Source organism: Dermacentor silvarum, chromosome 10 (assembly GCF_013339745.2).
Source record: "Dermacentor silvarum isolate Dsil-2018 chromosome 10, BIME_Dsil_1.4, whole genome shotgun sequence".
Taxonomy (NCBI): domain Eukaryota; kingdom Metazoa; phylum Arthropoda; class Arachnida; order Ixodida; family Ixodidae; genus Dermacentor; species Dermacentor silvarum.
Window position 1 is genome coordinate 80,655,156 of NC_051163.1, and position 9,921 is coordinate 80,665,076.

The following is a 9,921-nucleotide window of genomic DNA, read 5'->3' on the forward strand; positions in this document are numbered from 1 at the left end:
TTAAAGTGTTTCACATGGTGGTTTGCCTGACTTGTCTTGCTGTTGTCCATAGCACAGCATATAAATGCTAACTGCAAGTAAAAGTGCACAATGCAAAGCTGCGAAGTGGTTCATAAGAACAATTTTTCATTTTGGCTATAACAGCAAGAGAAGCAGCATGCACGTCCAATGTGCAGAGGTTCTCGTATAAAGGTTCTCGCAGCAGGAAAGTAAATATATTCCACAAATGTTCATTTCCTTAAACATATCATTTAAGCTTAGACCACAGAAAAAAATCAGTCTTTGCTTCCGACTTACTGCTCTAAAAATCATGTGTCGGTAGCTGCATGTGCTTTCAAGAAATTGTATAATAGCCAACATCAGCTGCTAAGACCAAACGCTAGTATGTAGGAATTGTTTGTGCAGGAGGAATGTGGTGGTTGAATATGCGCCCATGAATATGCATTGGTCCACCTTAAATAATAGTGAATGCCATAGACAAACCTGGTTATAATCTCAAACCATGCATTTATTTACTGTCTGCTTACATCATCCTGGCAAACAAATGACACATAACAGTAACTTAAACACTGATAACACACTGATAACACACTTAAATATATTTTCTATTAAACATCAAGGTCTTCTATCGCATATTAAGACTCTACTAACAGCTACAACTACAACACAATATATTTTGCTTTCCCATGTAGGTCAGACTTCGAAATCTTTTGCTTTGTGTCGAGTTCCCTTATTTCAATGGCAGAACACAATTTATACTTCTTAATAACAGCACAAATACTGTCCTCCATCACTTTGTAATGTACAACACAACACAGTAACACTGCGGTTGGATACTATCTCCTGCCAAGCATCCAGCCGGTCTTTTTGCCTAAGCTTGCAGACATGGCAGCAAGTGTGAAGTAGTCAACACAGCCCAAGGCGTAGAGTAACAGAAAGTCATCCAAGCACTGACTGCCAGCCATCACTTTTGCAGAGGATGGCCAGCAGCACAAGTGATGCACACATGCCTCCCTCGGTAGCTTCACTTGCATCCAGACCTCACTGGTTTCCAAGTCAATAATGCGGTAACCTGCAGAGACATCAATTACATCAAACTATAAAGTGCCATCTGAAACACTGAAGTAAGCCATGTTTACTGTGAAAACAGGCTATAAAAATGCTTACAAACAACTTAAGCTTCGCATAACTGTGAAACAAACAATAGTGACTTTACACAGGAGAATAATGCAAAACATCAAAAAGCAAATTTCAGTAAAACCTAACCATTATAGCTATAAGTTAGGACACAAGAGCAAGGAAAGCACAATAAACAATACCCACAACTTCCTTTATTGCGCTAAGCAGTTAAGACGTTAGTATCAATATATTCCTTTAACATAAAGCTTCCTTGCAATGCCACGGCTGCTTGTTACATCCAGTTCAGTCTTTGAAGAAAACAAAAATTAACAAATGATGTGAATGCTCTACCACGGTACCAAAACCACATTTCATTCGTGATGAAAGAAAGTTCCAATGAGTGAGTGATAAATTTGACTTGTTGGTACAACATATTGGTGAATTGCAGCACAGATATTGACGACAGAAAAGACGAGACAATAGACGTGTGCTGACTTCCAACAAAAAGCTTTATTTTCAGCGACCCATGTTTATAGCCGTCACTCATCACATTGCACACGCGCAATTCACACCCTTAGGTAGGTCAACTCTGATAAGTGTACAGATGCTGACACACATAGAGCCAAGTCGCGCAATCTTTTCAGCTTCAATAATTTCACGTGTTAGTTGATCACCGCTACTGCTGACAACAGTACACCGAGCAAACAATGGTTCACTGGCACATGAACTGCAACAACATGCAAGCCAACTGTCATGCACGTTTTTCTTGACATTATAGAGTGTTCTCTCAGCTGCTCATTGATACAGCGTCCTGTTTGGCCTATGTACTGTTTACCACAAGAAAGAGGGGTACAGTAATTCATGTTGCTAACATAGGTGACGAACGGATTTTTGTGCTTTTTGTTACACTTGTGTGCTGCCCTGAAACATTTCCTTTGATTACACAACTTTATAAGCTTCTGAGGTGCAAAGAAGACAACTTTAACTTTGGAACGATCTGCAGTTTTCACGATATTGTGAGACAGCTTATGAATGTATGGTATGACAGCCACTTTAAGCCGGTCAGATACTGGAGTGATCACATGGCAACCACTCGGTGCATGCGCTTTTCAGAGTAGAGGTCATGTGGTCACTGCATCTGACAGACATAAAACTGGCCGTCATACCCTACATTCATAAGCTCTCACAATATCAAGAAAACTGCATATCATTCTAAAGTTGTGTAATCAAAGGCAATGTCACAGCATGCCACACATATGCAATAAAACACCAAATTCCGTTTGTCACCTGTGTTAGCAATGTGGTTTATTGTATCCCCCTTGTGGTAAACAGTATATAGGTCAAATGGGACACTGCATCAATCACCGGCTGAGAGAACACTCATACAATGTCAAGAAAAATGTGCTTGACAGTAGGCTTGAATGTCATTGCAGTTCGCGTGACTGTGAACCGTCGTTTGCTCAGTGTACCGTTTCCAGCAGAAGCGGTGATCAACTAACACGTAAAATAATTGAGGCTGAAAAGATTTCGCGACTTGGCTCTGTGTGTATCAGCACACCTTCTGTACACTTGTCAAACAGTTTACTTTCTTCCTAAGGGTGCGAATTGCGCATGTGCAATGCAGTGACTGACAGCTATAAACATGGGCTAGCAAAAATAAAGCGTTTTGTTAAAGAGTTGCCGCATGTCTCTCGTCTTAACTCTTGTGTTGTTGCCTACATCTGCACAGCAATTCAGTGCCTGAACGACCAGCTACAACTACGCTACAGGTGTTGCATATCGGGAGAAGGGTTGAATATTGCTCTACACTGCAAAAGTTGCCGTTGCTATCCGCGGATGACGAATACGGAAGTTCTGGCCTTGAAAAAACCAAATTAGAACGCGAGCTTTTGGAAGCGGTGTTAATCGAAAATTCTGGACCTGATAAGTAGGTTAGCGCCACTTCACAGGCACTTTTAAACAAAGAAATGCAACTCATGAGTAGCCACAAATAAGCTGGTTTGTTAATTCTGCTTTTGTTTCTTCTTAGGCTACCTAAACGCGAAAAACTGTCACTCGATTCAACCGCTCGGCCAAAACCAAGCATGAGAAGATGATTTTTTTCTCCTCAGGGGTACCACATTTCGAAAGATATGCATCAAATGAATCTGAAAAGTTAATCATTTCGGTGCAATACATGCATTGTTACAAACATTACAAAAACTTGAAAAAATGTGAATGATACTTACTACCCACAGCTTCCAATTTATCGGGGCTCAACGTCGGCTTCTCAACAGCATTGCCGTCCTTCAAGCACCGACAAGGAGCCCCTGTGATACTCCTACACCGAGTGCCAGGGCTCCCCACATCAGTTATGTCAGTTCTTTGCAGAACAGGGAATCCCGGCGATGGCACTGGAGCAGGCCCCATTTATCGTTGCCAATGTATACAACATTTCCTAGGTGTACCTGAAATAAAAGATGGCAGAGACACATTAAGACAGCTTGCGTGTGGGAACGTGAAAGCACCTTTAGTCAACCAAATGGCTGCAATGTGACTTGCACAGTGTGACACGCACTAGGCACACCTTAAGTCAGCCATAACCAAAGAGCTGCCGTGGCGTAAGGTAAGCGTGCTCCTTTTACACTCCAGGTTCTATTCCTACCCAGTCTGCACAACTTTCTTATTAAAGCAATTAATTTGCTTTGTTTACATGAACCTACCTAAATTTCACATTACTCCAAGCGTTTTGATGTGCTTTTATTGCTTGTGCAATAGGCCATCGGTTCTATGTCAATAAGTGCTGGTAGCAAAAAGAAATATGTCTAACCGTGCGATAAATGTAACCGGAAATGGCAGGTACGTCCAGTGGCATTAGTGTGGGGGCTGCACACAAAATTATATAGCTTACCCTGTTTCAAATTTATTTTAAAGAGCAGTTTCAGTGAGCCCAAGTAGAGTCTTTCAGCTTTTTGCAGTGCAGAAACAGGTACAGTTTGTGCCAGCCAACCAGATGAAGAGCTCTCCTAGTAACTGTCTCTAATCACCCTCTCAGCAATTAGTGGTAGCCAAAGTATAGCTTGTATCTCTACAACTGACACATGTCCCATTTCCTTAATGTGGTATTCGTCACTGATTTTGATGGTCAATTGGTTGCCATAGAGGAACAATCGAAATTTGGCGCGCAGCACCAGTCGTGTCAGTGCATTGTCAAGTGGCACGAACATATTTCTCCCTTGAGTGAATTATGGTGCTCTCCTGGGCACATGTTGAGGCACCAGCCAGTCTGCCCCATGTACATTTGACTGAATATATACATGATCAAAGGAACAGACTATGCTACCCCTGACGAACACAAGACAAATTGGGTTGCATCTTTACCTCAGCAAGCCTCAATTCTCATGTGGACTGCTATGCACGCACATTTCCAGCGAAAAATAAAGTAGGCAGGATATGCACGACAGTTCACAAGTGAATTCAGAAAGGCGAGCAGGCAAGGGAGGTTTGCTTGGTTAAAGATACCACCAAATGTGTCTAGTGTGTATGAGAGGCAGCTCACTGTATTTTTTTCACAACTGGTCAAATGTACACAGAGCAGACTGGCCGGTAACTAAATGTGCCAAATAAGTTCCCATATTTCACTCAAGAGACCAGCTTGCTCATCCAGTTTGGCCGTGCATTGCCGCGATAGGACTTCAGGCTGAATTAAGATCATCTGTTTTCACCTACGGTGAAAAATTGACACGAGAGATCAGTGAGGCATACCACATAAACAAGACATGCGAGCCAGACCCCATGATCAATTCATGAAATAAAAGGCGTCCTTTCTAGAAGACAAGTGATTGAAGTTAGTCTGCGCCCATATTTACTTTCCTTTTTACACAAATATCATTTATTGTGATTTTATGCCTTTATATTACAACTTACGCCTTCCCTCTGAACGAAATTGTGCACAACATAAGCACACATCCAGTGTTGCTATTTTTAATCCTTCCATCAAAATAAATGGTCAGTTAGCAGCAGTCATGTTGTATGGTACCCTTTTCCTCCCCGTGTAAATTCTATCCTGAAAAGTTACATGAACTGACCGGCAAACTCATACGTACACTACAAATTTCACCTAGCAAACACGGCTGGTTTATAGAAAATGCACAAATACGGTGATAGGTATCTGTTGGCATACTGTAGCAATAGTAAGTGCCAGTTAGCTTCAACACTAGACAGTTTTAGTATAGCATATGCAACTAATAGCGTACGCCTATACGCTATAGTACAGCGTACGCTAAACAGCACACATTTATTAGTTTTAGTTGGCCTGCGAGATCTTCCGATCTCAGAGGCCATATGCCATCGTCGCACCTATCTCTCGACTTCACTGACAGGTGGCGCTGATATATGTCGGTTTCCCTCGTTAGGCTTCGTGTCGTTCGAAATGAGAAGCGATCTCGAAAACTCCACAAGGTTAACCATATTACACTGTTGTCAAAGCGGCCTGACGGTAAGCGAAAGTTGCTTACACAGTCATTTTCTACGAACGAAGCGAATTCTGCAAAAGCCACGCCAAATTCAATTCGAAGTGGGCAGCGGGGACCACCGCCATGTTTAACGTAAACTACGCAAACCACGCACAGACGGTAATGCTAAATCTGAGAAATAGCATGCATACGCTAGAGGTCGGATAGCGTTCTGCACATGCGCAGTGATGACCCACTACTTTATATCGTACACAATGACACAGCGTACGCTAAACTAAAACTGTCTACTGCTGCAATACTTCAGCTGTCAGGCATCTACAGTGCTTATGACACCACAGAAGTGTAAGTGCACAACAAAAACAAGTGGCGCATCAACCATAAATTTGACTTGACAGTAGTGACAACATAGGCCGTTTCATGTAGCTAAAACACTAGCCAATATGTAGAAAGTATATGCACAAGTATACATACCTATAGATATTTGCCTACCTAACTTAAAACTATAAGAGTTGCAGTGCATATGATGCTTATTCTAGACACTGGTATTTTTGACAAAAATACTCTTAGAATCAGATATAATGCTTTTTCAATTCATCCAGCCAGTAAATGAAGTCGTACACATATCATGTTAATTTGGACTTGCAGGTTGAACATATTCTGACCTGAGCAGCGCCAAGCAGAATGAATAGACCGAATGCCCACTGTGCTGACCAAATACACAGGATGAAACAGAAAATATGGAAAGGGACCCCAAAGTATTAGAAATACTTCTTGACAGCTGTAGAATTAGGGCTTGTTGGTTGATTGTCACTATTAAAATTACACTAAAGCCAATAAGACTGTTCTGTATGGTGTAGTTGAAATCAAATTCATTTGACGAGCAACATTGCAATAACCAGCAAACATGGCAAGAGCAAGCAGACATGTGCGAAATAGTGTGCTTTTTTAATAATAGAGCATCAATACAATGAACTACCTACCAGTTAGCTATGTGTTCTATGCTGTATTGACTTGAAAAAAAGAGAAAGATAATGTAACTGGACATAGACTCGCAACTCCTACAATGCCTACTTGCATGAATGGGGATAGCTTGCCAAGAATATTAAAAAATGGGAGAGAAAAAAGCAGGCTTACTAGAAAACACTTCAGAACTGTAGTAACTGCAGCACAGTGAATACTGGCCTTAATGTATCATTTCAAGAAGTTTGAGCTCATCAAATGTGTATTTTCCAGTGGCAGTTATTCTTGGAACAAGACAGAAATAATCGTGAATATGAATGTTAAACAATGGTAAGCACACTGTGTGCTTACACCTATGACATATCTGGCCCATTACACTTTGAATTCTTATATGCGCAGAAGCTGCACAAGAGTGTAGTGTAAACACTAAAAATTCGGAAATAAAATCCTACAGCATAGGAAACAGTTTCAAAACAAGAAAACCAAAATGAAAAGTAATAAATAGTGTGTACTAAGCAAAATTAAAATGTCACTTGCAGCCAAGCGATTGATGCAAGAAAAAATACTTAACATCAGGACATGTTAGGTCTACTTTTATATAGAACACAATAAGGTGTGCATAACAGCTATGAACACAAATAAACAGCAAGTTGCATAAATATTTGGCCTATTTAGTAAGCTGTGTTGACTAATGTCGATTAACTTATCCACAAATGATACCAAGATGCTACTTTTTGGAACACGTACACTACATACATACCTGACCCGACCATCCAGATTATACGTTGCACTACGGCAGGCATAGCCAAGGGGTCTGGTGGCTCCTCCGTTATGTAGGCACTGTTATGGGTCACAGCCTCGCCACTATAAAATAAGTTCTGTGTTAACTTATAGCAGTGGCACACAGCTTTATAAAGCTGTCAAATTGTCTAGACATGCATGGAGCATCTAAATATAGTCACAAAAACAATGTTTGCATTATTGCAGGGTGGCAACAGAGCACAAAGTAGAAGTCACTGATGAATGTCTTGATAATGGGGACCCTTTGATCACAGTAAAATTATTGACACGCAGCAGCACAAAGCAAAGAAATGTTTGTTTACAAAACAATTCATTTTTTTTATGACTCAGTTTAACTTTCCCCTGTCATGTTTAGTTACGTATAAGGTATGTCAAAACATCTTGTCTTAAAAAGTAAGTTGGACTAGTAGCAAGCTGTGATTGCTTAATTTTTTTTTTCTCTAAAGCTGCCGTAAACCGAAAACTTCGTAAGCAGATATTATTTACACCGTTGAGGCAAGGAAACATGGCGAGGAAACAAGTTTCCTTGGACAAGTAGATATGAAACAAGTTTCCTTGCCATGTAAGCAAGGAAACGTCATTGCAATAAGAATCGGTAAAGAGGCAAATGAGTCATTATGCAACTTCAGGAGAAAAGCGGGAGCTCACGCGCCGCACGCACATGATGAACACGATTATTTTCGAACGTTATATTTCTCATCGGAAGAAAACGTTTATCAAGATTTTCAATTTCGCATCGAAGCAATAAACTTGCGTAACTAAGCGCTGACAACCAGCGTTCAGCAAGCATCAGCGCAGGTATCACTGTTGTCGCGGGACTTCTATTTCATACGCTCGCGCACGCTATGCACACACGAGCTCACACAACACGCGCGTAGTTAGCCAGCACGATTACTTACCTTTTGAATGGTACGACGCGGTCGCGAAGCACTCTCCAAGTTGCCGGTGCTGCGTCGACGATGTTACTCCCCGCATACATGCCGCTGCGTAGTGGACGAGCTGAGGCGCGCTAACACACATTCTTTGCGACGTCCACCCAACTTTCCAGAACGAGAACAAAGAAACCGCACTCCACGGCATAAACTCGTTGGGCCACATTTGCCTGGCGCGCCACGCATACGGCGAGCTTGCAGCGTGACACAAGGTATCTTCAGGCACTTCTGTGCACGCTAACTGCGACCTACTTCATAACAGCAAACACAAAAACACACGATCAAGCAAACGCGACGCTCGTAGCACCCCGCACATACGACCGCCATCACAGAACACGGATGGATGGATGGATGGATGGATGAGGCTGAACCCTTTAAATCGGGCGGTGGCATACGCCACCTAGCCATGGCTATTAACATAATTTGTACTTTGTGGTGGGTGAAATTTCACCCCTGCCTTAATTTTATCCACCAATCAGATAACCTCTGTTTGGTTATTTCTACCCGCTTAAAGTCTATTTTGCCTTCACTGTCCCTAAACCCCAATGCTTTGAAAAAATCAGCCCCGTTGCCTTGCACTGTAGGGTTAAGCCCCTTACAGAAAAGTATGAGGTGTTCAGCCGTTTCCTCTTCTTCTCCACACGCACAGCACAACGTGTCTATACCTTGGTACTTGACTCGGTACATCTTAGTCCGCAATACTCCCGTCCTGGCTTCAAACAACAAAGAGCTTCCCCTAGAATTATCGTAGATATTTTCTTTGGCAATTTCTTGCTTGAAAGTTCGGTATGTGCCCAGTGCTGATTTCGTCTGCATCCCTGTTTTCCACAGACCCCTCTCTGTTTCCTTAACCTTTTTCTTAACCGCTGTTTCCTGGTTTGCACCCCTCCTGCAGTCCAAATATTTGATTGACAGTTTTCTGGTCAGCTTCCTCCATTTTGTATCAACATTCCTCATGTACAAATAACTGAAAACTCTCCTTGCCCACCGCTTTTCTGCCATCTCTCTCAATCGCTCCTCAAATTCTATCTTGCTGCTGGCTTCCCTGCACTCGAATGACGTCCATCCCATGTCACCCTGTACCCCCTGATTTGGTGTATTTCCGTGTGCTCCCAGAGCCAGTCTACCTACCCCTCGCTGCTTAACTTCCAACCTTGCTCGAACCTCTGATCTCATGCACAGGACCGCATTGCCAAAAGTCAAACTAGGGACCATCACCCCTTTCCAAATCCCTCTCACCACTTCGTACCTATTGTAATTCCACAGTGCCCTATTTTTCATCACAGCTGCATTTCTGCTACCTTTAGCCGTCACATATTTTTCATGTTCCGTTAGGTACTCAGCCCCATTGTTTATCCACACTCCAAGATATTTGTACTTATCCACCACCTCCAGCGTAACCTCCTGTATCCTATGCTCGCTGCCCTGATTATCATTAAAAGTCATGACTGCCGATTTTTCTTTACTAAACTTCAAACCTAAGCTATCTCCCTCTTTACCACAGATGTCCATTAATCTCTGCAAGTCTTCCTTGCTGTCAGCCATAAGTACAATGTCATCTGCATACATCAGTCCTGGTAATGACTGTTTAATCCATTCTCCCTGCTTGAAATAGGAAAGGTTGAAGCCAAGTCCGCTCCTCTCTAATTTTTTCT

The 9,921-nt window shown here is 42.1% G+C and overlaps 1 long non-coding RNA gene across 1 annotated transcript; it reads right to left on the reverse strand.

The window, feature by feature from the left end:
- Positions 1-3,436: 3,436 nt before the first annotated feature.
- LOC125940570 (uncharacterized) lies at positions 3,437-8,404 on the reverse strand. Its single transcript, XR_007463760.1, has 3 exons — positions 8,234-8,404; positions 7,294-7,397; positions 3,437-3,566 (listed from the first exon to the last, which is right to left on the reverse strand). It is a non-coding gene; the product is annotated as an uncharacterized LOC125940570 (long non-coding RNA).
- Between the last annotated feature and the right edge of the window lie 1,517 nt (positions 8,405-9,921).